The sequence below is a fragment of the Arachis ipaensis genome, chromosome B8, assembly GCF_059453495.1.
Source record: "Arachis ipaensis isolate K30076 ecotype BB chromosome B8, ASM5945349v1, whole genome shotgun sequence".
NCBI lineage: Eukaryota > Viridiplantae > Streptophyta > Magnoliopsida > Fabales > Fabaceae > Arachis > Arachis ipaensis.
Window position 1 is genome coordinate 130,819,903 of NC_142443.1, and position 15,179 is coordinate 130,835,081.

Sequence of the window (15,179 nt, forward strand, 5' to 3'; positions counted from 1 at the left end):
GCTTGCTATTGCTAAACATGTTTCTTTCACCATTATTAAAGCCTTGTTGAGGCTTTTGTTGATCCTTCCATGAGAAATTTGGATGATTTCTCCATGATGAGTTATAGGTGTTTCCATAAGGTTCACCTAAGTAATTTACCCTCTTCCTCAGAAGGCGCCTCTTGAGTGCTGTTGGATGCAGCTTGCATTCCATTCAGACTCTGAGAAATCATATTGACTTGCTGAGTCAATATTTTGTTCTGAGCCAATATGGCATTCAGAGTATTAATTTCAAGAACTCCATTCTTCTGAGGCGTCCCATTACTCACAGGATTCCTCTCAGAAGTGTACATGAACTGGTTATTAGCAACCATCTCAATGAGTTCTTGAGCTTCGGCAGACATTTTCTTTAGGTGAATGGATCCACCTGCAGAAGTATCCAATGACATTTTAGCTAATTCATAAAGACCATCATAGAATATATCCAGGATGGTCCATTCTGAAAGCATGTCAGAAGGACATTTTTTGGTCAGTTTTTTGTATCTCTCCCAAGCTTCATAGAGGGATTCACCTTCTTTCTGTCTGAAGGTTTGAACATCCACTCTAAGCTTACTCAGCTTTTGAGAGGGAAAGAACTTGGCTAAGAAAGCCTTGACCAGCTTATCCCAAGAGTTCAGGCTATCCTTAGGTTGAGAGTCCAACCATATTATAGCTCTGTCTCTTACAGCAAAAGGAAAAAGTATGAGCCTGTAGACTTCAGGATCTACTCCATTAGTTTTAACAGTATCACAGATCTGCAAGAATTCAGTTAAGAACTGAAAAGGATCTTCAGATGGAAGTCCATGAAACTTGCAGTTTTGCTGCATCAGAGAAACTAATTGAGGTTTCAGCTCAAAATTGTTTGCTCCAATGGTAAAGATGGAGATGCTTCTTCCATGTAAATTGGAATTAGGTGCAGTAAAGTCACCAAGCATCCTCCTTGCATTATTATTATTTTCGGCTGCCATCTCCTCTTCTTGTTCGAAAATTTCTGAAAGGTGCTTGCTGGATTGTTGTAATTTAGCTTCTCTTAGTTTCCTCTTCAGAGTTCTTTCAGGTTCTGGATCTGCTTCAACAAGAATATTCTTGTCCTTGCTCCTGCTCATATGAAAAAGAGGGACAGAAAAACAATAATAATAGGGATCCTTTTTACCACAGTATAGAAGTCCCTGTGTGAGTAAAAGAAAAAAAGAATAGGAAATATGAACTCAGAGAGAGAGTTCGGATTTTTGGTGAGATGAAGTGTTAGTAGATGAATAAATAAATAGAAGGAGATGAGAGAGAAAGAGGATTTTCGAAAATAATTTTTGAAAAAGAGTTAGTGATTTTCGAAAATAGTTTTTGAAAAAGGTTAGTAATTTTCAAAAATTAAAATAAAAAATTAAAATAATTAGTTAATTAAAAAGAAATTTTGAAAAAGAGGGAGATATTTTCAAAAATTAGAGAGAGAGAGAGTTAGTTAGGTAGTTTTGAAAAAGATAAGAAACAAACAAAAAGTTAGTTAGTTAGTTGAAACAAATTTGAAAATCAATTTTGAAAAGATAAGAAGATAAGAAGTTAGAGAAGATATTTTAAAATCAAATTTTTGAAAAAGATATGATTTTGAAAAAGATAATATAAAAAGATATTTTTGAAAAGATATGATTGAAATTAGTTTTGAAAGAAATTTGATTTTTAAAATCACAATTAATGACTTGATTCACAAGAAATCACAAAATATGATTCTAGAACTTAAAGTTTGAATCTTTCTTAACAAGTAAGTAACAAACTTGAAATTTTTGAATCAAAACATTAATTGATGATGTTATTTTCGAAAATTATGTGATAAAGATAAGAAAAAGATTTTTGAAAAATATTTTTAAAATTTTCGAAAATAACTAAGAAAAATGAAAAAGATTTGATTTTTGAAAAAGATTTTGAAAAAGATAAGATTTTTAAATTGAAAATTTGATTTGACTCATAAAAACAACTGAATTTTAAAAATTTTTGAAAAAGTTAAATCTAATTTTCGAAATTTTGAGAGAGAAAAAGGGGAAGATATTTTTTTGATTTTTGAATTTTTAATGATGAGAGAGAAAAACATGAAAATGATGCAATGCATGAAAATTTTGGATCAAAACAATGAATGCATGCAAGAATGCTATGAATGTCAAGATGGACACCAAGAACACTATGAAGATCATGATGAACATCAAGAACATATTTTTGAAAAAATTTTTAATGCAAAGAAAACATGCAAGACACTAAACTTAGAAATCTTTCATGTTTAGACACTATGAATGCAAAAATGCATATGAAAAACAAGAAAAGACACAAAACAAGAAAACATCAAGATCAAACAAGAAGACTTACCAAGAACAACTTGAAGATCATGAAGAACACCATGAATGCATGATTTTTTCGAAAAATGCAAGATGAACATGCAATTGACACCAAACTTAAAATTTGACTAAAAACTCAAACAAGAAACACAAAATATTTTTGATTTTTATGATTTTCTAATTTTTTTTGGTATTTTTCAAAAATTAATTTGAAAAAGAAAAATAAGGATTCCAAAATTTTTAATATGAAATACAGGAATCTTGCACTCTTAGTTTAAAGCTCCAATCTGAGGGTTAGACATGGCTTAATAGCCAGTCAAGTTTTAGCATGTAAATCAAGTGGATCAGGAACAGCAGCAGGTGGATTAGCAACAACTAGCTTGCTCTTGATAATGTTGGGTTGGAAGCCCCAGTCTAAATGAATTTAGACATGGCTTAACAACCAGTCAGGCTTCAACATGCTTCATGAAACACTAGAATTCATTCTTAAAAAAATTTTAGAATAATTTTTGAAAACAGATGAGAAATTTTTGAAAAATTTTTTTTTGAAAATTTTTTTTTTGAAAACAAAATAAGAAGAAAATTACCTAATCTGAGCAATATGATGAACCGTCAGTTGTCCAAACTCGAACAATCCCCGACAACGACGCCAAAAACTTGGTGCACGAAATTGTGATCTCAGGCAACGGCGCCAAAAACTCTGTACGCACGTCTTAATAAATTGTTTTTCATTCACAACTTCGATACAACTAACCAGCAAGTGCACTGGGTCGTCCAAGTAATAAACCTTACGTGAGTAAGGGTCGATCCCACGGAGATTGTTGGTATGAAGCAAGCTATGGTCACCTTGTAGATCTCAGTCAGGCGGATATAAAATAGTTATGGAGTTTTCGAAAATATATAATAAAATAAGGATAGAAATACTTATGTAAATCATTGGTGAGAATTTCAGATAAGCGCATAGAGATGCTTTCGTTCCTCTGAACCTCTGCTTTCCTGCTGTCTTCATCCAATCAATCCTACTCCTTTCCATGGCTGACTTTATGTAAGGACATCACCGTTGTCAATGGCTACTTTTTATCCTCTCTGGAAAATGGTCCGATGCGCTGTCACTGCATGGCTAATCGTCTGGAGGCATCACCCTTGTCAATGACTGCATCCCATCCTCTTGTGAAAATGGTCCAAATGCTCTGTCACAGCACGGCTAATCATCTGAGGTTCTCGATCATACTGGAATAGGATTCACCCTCCTTTTGCGTCTGTCACTACGCCCAGCACTCGTGAGTTTGAAGTTCGTCATAGTCATTCAATCCCAGAGTCCTACTCGGAATACCACAGACAAGGTTTAGACTTTCCGGACTCTCATGAATGCCGTCATCAATCTAGCTTATACCACGAAGATTCTGATTAAGAGATCCAAGAGATACTCATTCAATTTAAGGTGGAACGGAAGTGGTTGTCAGGCACGCGTTCGTGGGGGAATGATGATGATTGTCACGTTCATCACATTCAGGTTGAAATGCGAATGAATATCTTGGAAGCGGAATAAGTTGAATTGAATAGAAAAACAGTAGTACTTTGCATTAATCTTTGAGAAACAGCAGAACTCCACACCTTAATCTATGGAGTGCAGAAACTCTACCGTATGAAAATACATAAGTGATAATGGTTCAGGCATGGCCGAATGGCCAGCCCCCATGAAAGTCTAAGATAGCATACAACTGATCAAAGATGATCCTAAGATCTCTAATACAATAGTAAAAAGTCCTATTTATAATAAACTAGTTACTAGGGTTTACAGAAGTAAAGTCCAGAAATGTGAATTTAACATAAAAACTAATGAAAACATCCCTAAAAGTAACTAGATTCTACTAAAAACATACTAAAAATAATGCCAAAAAGCGTATAAATTATCCGCTCATCACAACACTAAACTTAAATTATTGCCTGTCCCCAAGCAACTGAAAATCAAATAGGATAAAAAGAAGAGAATATACTATAAATTTCAAACTATCAATGAAACATAGCTCCAATCAGATGAGCGGGACTTGTAGCTTTTTGTCTCTTGAATAGTTTTGGCATCTCACTTTATCCATTGAGGTTCAGAATGATTGGCATCTATAGGAACTCAGAGTTCAGATAGTGTTATTGATTCTCCTAGTTCAGTATGTTGATTCTTGAACACAGCTACTTTTTGAGTCTTGGCCGTGGCCCTAAGCACTTTGTTTTCCAGTATTACCATCGGATACATAAATGCCACAGACACATAATTGGGTGAACCTTTTCAGATTGTGACTCAGCTTTGCTAAAGTTCCCAATTAGAGGTGTCCAGGTTTCTTAAGCACACTCTTTTTTTTGCTTTGGACCTTGACTTTAACCGTTCAGTCTCAAGTTTTCACTTGACACCTTCACGCCACAAGCACATGGTTAGGGACAGCTTGGTTTAGCCGCTTAGGCCAAGATTTTATTCCTTTAGGCCCTCCTATCCACTGATGCTCAAAGTCTTGAGATCCTTTTTATTACCCTTGCCTCTTGGTTTTAAGGGCTATTGGCTTTTTGCTCTTGTCTTTTGGTTTTAAGAGCTTTTGGCTTTTTCTGCTTCCTTTTGCTCTCTTTTTTTTCGCTATTTTTTTGTTTTTTTTTCTGCAAGCTTTGTTCTTTGCTGCTTTTTCTTGCTTCAAGAACCATTTTTATGATTTTTCAGATTATCAAATAACATGTCTCCTTGTCATCATTCTTTCAAGAGCCAACATATTTAACATTCTTAAACAACAACTTCAAAATACATATGCACTGTTCAAGCATTCATTCAGAAAACAAGAAGCATTGTCACCACATCAATATAATTAAACTAAGTTCAAGGATAAATTCGAAACTCATGTACTTCTTGTTCTTTTGAATTAAAACATTTTTCATTTAAGAGATGTGATGGATTCATAGGACATTCATAACTTTAAGACATAGTTACTAACTACTAATGATCATGTAATAAGACACAAACATGGATAAGCACTTAACATTAAGAAAACAAAAAACAAAAAATAAGAATAAGGAATGAGTCCACCTTAGTGATGGTGGCGTTTCCTTCTTGAGAAACCAATGATGTCCTTGAGCTCTTCTATGTCTCTTCCTTGTCTTTGTTGCTCCTCCCTCATTGCTTTTTGATCTTCTCTTGTTTCATGAAGGATGATGGAGTGCTCTTGATGTTCCACCCTTAATTGTCCCATGTTGGAACTTAATTCTCCTAGGGAGGTGTTGATTTGCTCCTAATAGTTTTGTGGAGAAAAATGCATTTGAGGCATTTCCGGGATCTCATGGTGATGAGCTTCATGCGTCTCTTGAGATCCATGAATGGGCACTCTTGCTTGCTCCATCCTTTTCTTAGTGATGGGCTTCTCTTCCTCAATGGGAATGTCTCCTTCTATGAAAGCTCCAGCTGAATAACATAGATGGCAAATAAGATGAGGAAAAGCTAGCCTTGTCCCAGGAGAGGGCTTTTCGGCTATTTTGTAGAGTTCAAGGGAGATGACTTCATGAACTTCTACTTCCTCTCCTATGGATCATGATGACCCGATCCACAGTAACTTCAGATCGGTTGCTAGTGGGGATGATGGAGCGTTGGATGAATTCCAGCCATCCTCTAGCTACAGGATTGAGGTCCAGTCTTCGTAATTGAACCGGCTTGCCTTTGGAGTCAATCTTTCATTGAGCTCCTTCCACACATATGTCCATGAGAACTTGGTCCAACCTTTGATTAAAGTGTACCCTTCTAGTGTAGGGGCGTGCATCTCCTTGCATCATAGGCAAGTTAAACGCCAATCTCACATTCTCCGGACTAAAATCTAAGTATTTTTCCCGAACCATTGTAATATAATTCTTTGGGTTTGGGTTCTTACTTTGATCATGGTTCCTAGTGATCCATGCATTGGCATAGAACTCTTGAACCATTAGGATGCCGACTTGTTGGATGGGGTTTGTTAGAACTTCCCAACCTCTTCTTTGGATTTCATGTCGGATCTCCGGATACTCATTCTTCTTGAGCTTGAAAGGGACCTCGGGGATCACCTTCTTCTTGGCCACAACATCATAGAAGTGGTCTTGATGAGCTTTGGAGATGAATCTTTCCATCTCTCATGACTCGGAGGTGGAAGCTTTTATCTTCCCTTTCCCTTTTCTAGAGGATACTCCGATCTTGGGTGCCATCAATGGTAATGGAAAAACAAAAAGCTTATGCTTTTACCACACCAAACTTAGAATATTGCTCGCCCTCGAGCAAGAGAAGAAGGAATAGATGAAGAAGAAGAAGATATGGAGGAGAGGGGGGAGGGGTGTATTCAGCCAAGAAGAGAAGAGAGGGTTGTGTTGTGTGAAAATGAGGAAGAATGGAGGGCTATATATAGGGAAGGGAGGGGGTTAAGGTTCGGCTATAAGGGTGGGTTTTTGGTGGGAAATTGATTTTGAATTTTGAAGGTAGGTGGGGTTTTTGAGGTAGGTTTATGGGGAAGAGTGGATGGATGTGAATGGTGAAGTGGTGATAGGGAAGAGAGATTGAGGTGATTGGTGAAGAGTTTTGGGGAAGAGTGTTTGTGGGATTGTGTGAAAGAGGGGTGAGAAGAAGTGAGTGGAGGTAGGTGGGGATCCTGTGGGGTCCACAGATCATGAGGTGATCCTGTGGGATCCACAGATCCTGAGGTGTTTAAGGATTTACAACCTTGCACCAAATTGGGCATGCAAAATGCCCTTGCACACAACTCTGGGCGTTCAGCGCCAGATTGGTGCTTGTTCTGGGCGTTGAACGCCCATTTGTTGTCCATTTCTGGCGTTGAATGCCAGAACCATGCTTGTTCTGGGCGTTCAGCGCCAGCTCTTTTCCAGGGTGCAATTCTAGCATTCAAACGCCCAGGTGCTGCCCATTTTGGGCGTTCAGCGCCATAACCATGCTCTATTCTGGCGTTGAACGCCAGCCAGATGCTTCTTACTAGCGTTTAAACGCCAGTGAGATCTTCCTCTAGGGTGTGATTTTTCTTCTGCTGTTTTTGATTCCGTTTTCAATTTTTATATTTATTTTGTGACTCCACATGATCATGAACCTAATAAAACATGAAAGAACAATAAAATTAGATAAATAAAAATTGGGTTGCCTCCCAACAAGCGCTTCTTTAATGTCAATAGCTTGACAGTGGGCACTCATGGAGCCTCACAGATGTTCAGAGCATTGTTGAGACTTTCCAACACCAAACTTAGAGTTAGGATATGGGAGTTCAACACCAAACTTAGAGTTTGGTTGTGGCCTCCCAACACCAAACTTAGAGTTTGACTGTGGGGGCTCTGGTTGACTCTATTTTGAGAGAAGCTTTTTATGCTTCCTCTCCATATTTATAGAAGGATGACCTCGAGTTTTAAACACAAGGGAGTCCTCATTCAATTGAAGGACTAGTTCACCTCTGTCAACATCAATCACAGCTCTTGCTGTGGCTAGGAAGGGTCTTCCAAGGATGGTGGATTCATCCTCATCCTTCCCAGTATCTAGGACTATGAAATCAGCAGGGATGTAAAGGCCTCCAACCTTTACTAACACCTCCTCTACTTGTCCATAAGTCTGTTTTCTTGAATTGTCTGCCATCTCTAATGAGATTTTAGTAGCTTGCACCCCAAAGATTCCCAGCTTCTCTATTATAGAGAGGGGCATGAGGTTTATCCCTGAACCAAGGTCACATAGAGCCTTTTCAAAGATCATGGTGCCTATGGTACAAGGTATTAGGAACTTTCCAGGATCCTGTTTCTTCTGAGGCAATGTCAGTTGATCCAGATCACTCAGTTCATTGGTGAACAAGGGAGGTTCATCTTCCCAAGTCTCAATACCAAATAATTTGGCATTCAGCTTCATGATTGCATCAAGGTACTTGGTAGCTTGCTCCTCAGTAACATCCTTATTCTCTTCAGAAGAGGAATACTCATCAGAGCTCATGAATGGCATAAGGAGGTTTAATGGAATCTCTATGGTCTCTAGATGAGCCTCAGATTCCTTTGGTTCCTCAAAGGGAAACTCCTTATTGATCACTGGACGTCCCAGGAGGTCTTCCTCACTGGGATTTACGTCCTCCCCTTCTTCCTTGGATTCAGCCATGATGGTTATATCAATGGCCTTGCACTCTCCTTTTGGATTTTCTTCTGTATTGCTTGGGAGAGTACTAGGAGGGATTTCTAATGGAGGATCTTGTTTCATTCATGAAACTCACAGTGGCCTTAGATAGATCAGAGACTAAGTTTGCTAAATTAGAGGTATTTTGTTCAGAGTTCTCTGTCTGTTGCTAAGTGGATGATGGAAAAGGCTTGCTATTACTAAACCTGTTTCTTCCACCATTATTAAAGCCTTGTTGAGGCTTTTGTTGATCCTTTCATGAGAAAAAGAATTGCTTGCAGTGGTTTATGCCATTGACAAGTTTAGATCATACTTAGTAGGATTAAAGGTGATTGTGTATACTGACCATGCTGCTCTTAAATATCTACTCACAAAGCAGGATTCAAAACCCAGGCTCATAAGATGGGTGTTGCTTCTGCAAGAGTTTGATATAGAAATAAGAGACAGAAAAGGGACAGAGAACCAAGTGGCTGATCATCTGTCCCGGATAGAGCCAGTAGAAGGGACGTCCCTCCCCTCTCTTGAGATCTCTGAGACTTTCTCGGATGAGCATTTGTTTGCCATTCAGGAAATACCATGGTTTGCAGACATTGTAAACTATAAGGCTGCAAAGTTCATACCTAAGGAGTACAACAGGCAACAAAAGAAAAAATTAATCACTGATGCAAAGTACTACTTGTGGGATGAACCCTATCTCTTCAAGAGATGTGCAGACGGAATAATCCGTAGGTGTGTGCCTAGAGAAGAAGCACAGAGGATCCTATGGCATTGCCATGGATCACAATATGGAGGCCATTTCGGAGGTGAGCGAACAGCCACCAAGGTCCTCCAATGTGGCTTTTATTGGCCCACACTCTATAGAGATTCCCGAGAGTTTGTACGTAACTGTGACAGTTGCCAAAGAGCTGGTAATCTGCCTCATGGTTATGCCACACCCACCAATGATACTAAAACAGTGCTGAAGTTCCTCCAGAAATATATCTTCAGCAGGTTTGAGGTCCCTATAGTACTAATCAGTGATGGGGGCACTCACTTCTGCAACAAACAGTTTTACTCTGCCATGGTCCGGTATGGGATTCACCACAAGGTGGCAACTCCATATCATCCACAAACTAATGGGCAAGCTGAAGTCTCTAACATAGAGCTAAAAAGAATCCTAGAACGGACTGTAAATACCCGTAGAAAGGATTGGGCAAGAAGCTTGGATGATGCTCTGTGGACATACAGAACAGCATTCAAGACTCCTATAGGGACCTCTCCATACCAACTTGTATATGGTAAGGCATGTCACCTGCCCGTGGAACTGGAACATAAAGCCTACTGGACAACCAGATTCCTGAACTTTGATGCCAAATTAGCTGGAGAAGAAAGATTGCTTCAGCTAAATGAGCTAGAGGAATTCAGATTCACTACTTTCGAAAATGCCAAGCTTTATAAAGAGAAATAAAAAAAGTGGCATGACAGAAAGCTGTCATCTAGAATCTTTGAACCAAGACAGAAGGTTCTGTTGTTTAACTCTAGACTCAGGCTATTCCCCGGAAAACTGAAATCCCGGTGGAGGGGACCATATGTGATTACAAGTGTATCACCATATGGTTATGTGGAACTTCAAGATATTGATTCTGATAAGAAGTTCATTGTTAATGGACAGAGAATCAAGCACTATCTTGAAGGCAATATTGAGCAAGAGTGCTCAAGGCTGAAGCTAAATTAAAAGCTCAGCAAGGTCCAGCTAAAGACAATAAAAAAGCGCTTGCTGGGAGGCAACCCAGCCATGGAGCATCACTTCCTCTAAGCATTTTGCCATATTCTTGATTTTATTTGTTCATATAAAGTTCATTGATACTAAGGTAAAGAGTCAATTACATAAGTTCACAGGGTTACAGAAAGAATCTGCACACAAAATAGAGAAAAAGAGCTCACTGGCAAGAAAACGTCAGTAAGGATGGCCATCTGGGCGTTAAACGCCAGAAAGAAGCATCTTCTGGGCGTTGAACACCAGAAAGAAGCTCCTTCTGGGCGTTTAACGCCAGATTTACAACGTTAACGCCCAGTGACAAAAGAGTTCCTGGCGTTCAACGCCAGAAAGAAGCAACAGCTGGGCGTTGAACGCCCAAAACATGCAGCATTTGGGCGTTCAAACGCCAGGATGGTGGGGAGGTGGTGAATTCGTTTTTACTTCATATTTTTCATTCTAATTTTAATTTTCATGTTTCAATTCATGATTTCTTGCATAAACATGTTAAGAACCCTGATTTCTAAAATCCCTAATTTCTAAAAATCCTACCTTAAAAATATCAAATGTATCTTAATCCATAAACACGAATTCTTCTTTTCAATCCAATTCAACTCTTTTTCAAATTTTCAAAACAAATCTATATCTTTTCATTCTAAAATCTTTTTAACTAATCAATATCTTTTTCAAATCTCCACATTATCTTTTTCAAAATCCAAATTTATCTTTTTCAAATATCCTTCATATCTTTTTAATCTTAAATTACATCTTTTCATATCATACTTTTTAAATCATATCTTCTATCTTATCTTTTTTAATATTTTTGAAAATCCTACCCCCCTCCCTTTTAAAAACACATTTGGCCTCCCTCCTTAAATCCACCATTCGACACTAGCTCTCCTTCTATCCCTCTCCTTTCTTTTATTTTGCTTGAGGACAAGTAAACCTCTAAGTTTGGTGTGTTTATCCGTGATCACTAAACCATACCCACTAAGATCATGGCTCCTAAAGGAAAACAACCCACTTCAAGAGGTAAGAAAGAGAGTGTACCAAAACCACTTTGGAATCAATGGAAGTTTTTAACTAAAGAACATTCAGACCATTATTACAAAATAATGGGTCTAAGATCAGTGATCCCGGAAGTTAGATTCGATCTGAAAGAAGACGAATATCCGGAGATCCAGGAGCAAATTCGAATCAGGAACTGGAAGATCCTAGCTAATCCTGAAACGAAAGTGGGAAGGAATATAGTCTAGGAGTTCTATGCTAATATGTGGCAAACAAACAGGCAAAGACTATCTGGATCTGTTCTCTATGACTATCAGACCTTGGTCAGAGGAAAGATTGTTCATACCCACCCTGACAAGATCAGGGAGATCTTAAAGCTACCTCAGCTGAAAGATGATCCAGACTCCTTCAATAGGAGAATGATGAGAACAGACAAGAGCCTGGATAAGATTCTAGAGGATATATGTATCCCTGGAGCCAGGTGGACCACCAGCACGAAGGGTGTCCCAAATCAACTCAAAAGAGAAGATCTCAAACCAGTCGCCAGAGGATGGCTGGACTTCATTGGGCATTCTCTGCTGCCCACTACCAACCGTTCTGAAGTCACTATTAGAAGAGCAGTGATGATCCATTGCATCATGATGAGAAAAGAAGTGGAAGTTCATCAACTGATTTCAACTGAATTTTACAAAATTGTAAACAAAAATTCCAAAGATGCCAGGTTGGCTTATCAAAGCTTGATTTCTATGCTCTGCAAGGATGCTGGAGTAAGGATGGGAATAACTGAGTATATCTCAGTTGAGCGGCCAATCACCAAAGCATCAATGGAAAAACAATAAGCACAGGATGACCCCATCAAGAAGAGAACACAGGAAATTCTCCCAGAAATCCCTCAATTTGCATACTGGGAGTATCTTGAAACATCTATTACCAAGATGCAAGAAGCTATGGAACAAATAAAGAAAGAACAAAAGGAACAAAGTAGCATTCTTTGCTATTTACTTAAAGAGCAGGAGGAGCAAGAGCGTGATTTAAGGGAATTGAAGCACCAGAAATTATCTCTTGAAGGACCAAGCACCCCGCAGATTAGAGGAACATCCACTTCCCAGAACAAAGGTTGTTAAATTCCAATTTTTGCTTTAACTCTGTGATAGTTGTCATTATAGGAGTTTACCTTAGAAAGTAGATATAAGTAGTAGCAACTAGCAAACCTATTTTGATCTTATTTTCAATTAAGTTATAATTTATTTTTCTCATCATCAGCAAACATGAATAAAATAGATCTTTAGAATAAGAGGCAATAAATTTCGAGTTTTTAACAAAAAAAATTCTAGTTATTTACATGTGGTGGCAATGCTTTCTGTCTCCTGAATGAATGCTTGAACAGTGCATATGTCTTTTGAATTTGATGTTTAAGACTGTTAAATATGTTGGCTCTTGAAAGAATGATGAACATGAGACATGTTATTGAAAATCTGAAAAATCATAAAAATGATTCTTGAAGCAAGAAAAAGCAGTGAATACAAAAGCTTGCAGAAAAAAAAAATTTAGAGAAAGAAAAAGAAAAATCAAGCAGAAAAAGTCAATAGCCTTCAAAACCAAAAGGCAAGGGTAATAAAAAGGATCCAAGGCTTTGAGCATCAGTGGATAGGAGGGCCTAAAGGAATAAAATCCTGGCCTAAGCGGCTAAACCAAGCTGTCCCTAACCATGTGCTTGTGGCGTGAAGGTGTCAAGTGAAAACTTGAGACTAAGCGGTTAAAGTCAAGGTCCAAAGCAAAAAGAAGAGTGTGCTTAAGAACTCTGGACACCTCTAATTAGGGACTTTAGCAAAGCTGAGGTAAGGGAATTCTACTGCAATTACTTCAAGACTTCCCTAGATGCAGTGAACCTAAGAGGGAAGCAGATTCTGGTCACTGAAGAGGCCATAGAGGATGTTCTGAAGCTTCTGCCTAAATCTGATCAGCTGGATGGTTATCAAAGAGCTGAGGAGGATATGCGCTTCATGAAGTTTGATTGGGATGCAGTCAAGGCCAGGATAGCCCTTGACCCGACCGTTCCATGGATCATGGGTCAGAATACCACCATGCCAAAGGAAATCAAGCGGATTTACTTAAAAGATGAGGCTCGGCTATGGCACCAGATCCTGAGCAATTTTGTTATGCCGAGTACCCATGAGACAGAGATCCCTGCTGCTATGATCACCCTCCTATGGTGTGTGATGGAGGGTAAGGACCTGTACCTGCCACGCTTTATCCGGTACTATATGGCCAGGGTCCACGTCCGAGGCACTCTACCCTTTCCTTATCTGATTACACAGCTAGGCCGTCAAGCTGACGTGCCTTGGGAGGATGCTGATGAGAATCCACCTGCTGCAGAATGCAAGAAGATTATCCCTCACAGCAGGAATTTTCTGGCTTTGGGCTACAGACCTCCATTCCTCACTGCTACTGCTGAGACAGCCACACCGTCTGCCGACCCCTCTTCCTCCACAGCTACCCCAGCCACCCCTGCTACCACTACTGCACCTCCACCTGCCTCAGAGCCAGTTTATCACCTAGTGCACCGCCTGTTTCGGCGGCTCGACCAGATGGAGCGTCGCAACAAGCGACGCTATGAGCACCTGAAGCTGATGATCCGATCTGGCGGCGACATTCCCTCAGAGCCTGACACACCATCTGAGGAGGAGGCAGATGATCACGAGGCAGAGACCCATCCACAGTGCGAGGCTGCACAGACAGGCACAGAGCAGGCTGCATCACATCAGTAGGCTCCGCCTCAGATTCAGGCTGTAGACCCAGAGATCCCTATTCAGTCAGCACCTCCTCTGCAGCAGGCAGATCCTCAGACCACCACCACAGAGACTCCAGCTACCCACCCTTCCAGTGATGACACCCCTTCACACCCTGCTTGAGTGAGCATCAGGGACGATGCTTCATTTTAAGTGTGGGGAGGTCGCCATCTCTGGCGTATTTTTTTGGTGAACCACTACAGACTCTCTCATTTTATTTTGCTATTTTTCTCTTTATTTTTATTTTTATTTTCTCAGTACTTATACATTGCTATTTTCATGTATTTCTACTCTATTTCTCTATTTTGCATTTTTAGTTCATATTTTAACCATTTAGTTTAGTTGCAATTCTAACTTATTAGTTATAGAAATTGTGGATTAATTAGTATAATTTACCCTTTCTAGCATAAGATAGCTTAGTTTAATTTGAAAATATAAAAAGGAAGTAAACTAGAAACTTGGATATAATAAAAACAATCTACACACCTTGTATATATAGCATTAAATGTTAGTTAGTTAACAACATTTCATCAAGGAGAAACACTAGAACTTTAAAGCCACCTTAAGTTTTACATTGAGAATAATGGGAACTTTTAATTTTACTTGCATGACATACATAACTGATATATGATTTTTGAGTTAGAGAACACACATCCTGTGAGTTTTGAGCTTAATTGTATGGTTACATTCAAACCATAATATTTTATTCCTGTGTGTTCCGCCCTTCTTTTTTATTCTGATGTTCTTTACTTTGTTTTAATCTATATGTCCGATTATAGAATAGAAATACATACCAAGAGAGAGATTGAGGCCATTGTTTGATTTTAGCTCACTTATCCCAAATTAGCCTACCTTTTACATCACGCTTGTCAGCCCTCTTGAACCTTTAAACCCCCTCTTATTCTATAAACCACAATACTAGCCTTAAGTAGAAAAACAAAATAAAAATCCCAAGTTGAATCCTTGGTTAGCTTAAGATAGAAAGTGTGTAATTGTTTAAATGTGGGAAACCTATTGGGAACATGGATGATAAAAACAAAAGGTAGAAAAGTTGAAAAGAACAAAATTATTCAAATAAAAATTTTGGAAAGCATGCTCATGTAAAATCAAATAATTGAATTACCATGTGCAATAAAAAAATGTTATTTTTCAGTATTTGAATAAAG

At 38.7% G+C, this 15,179-nt stretch overlaps 1 non-coding gene across 1 annotated transcript; it reads left to right on the top strand.

Annotated features, from left to right (window-relative positions):
• Nucleotides 1–482: 482 nt before the first annotated feature.
• Nucleotides 483–590, top strand: LOC148549867 (small nucleolar RNA R71). Its single transcript, XR_015897073.1, has one exon. It is a non-coding gene; the product is annotated as a small nucleolar RNA R71 (small nucleolar RNA).
• Nucleotides 591–15,179: the final 14,589 nt, after the last annotated feature.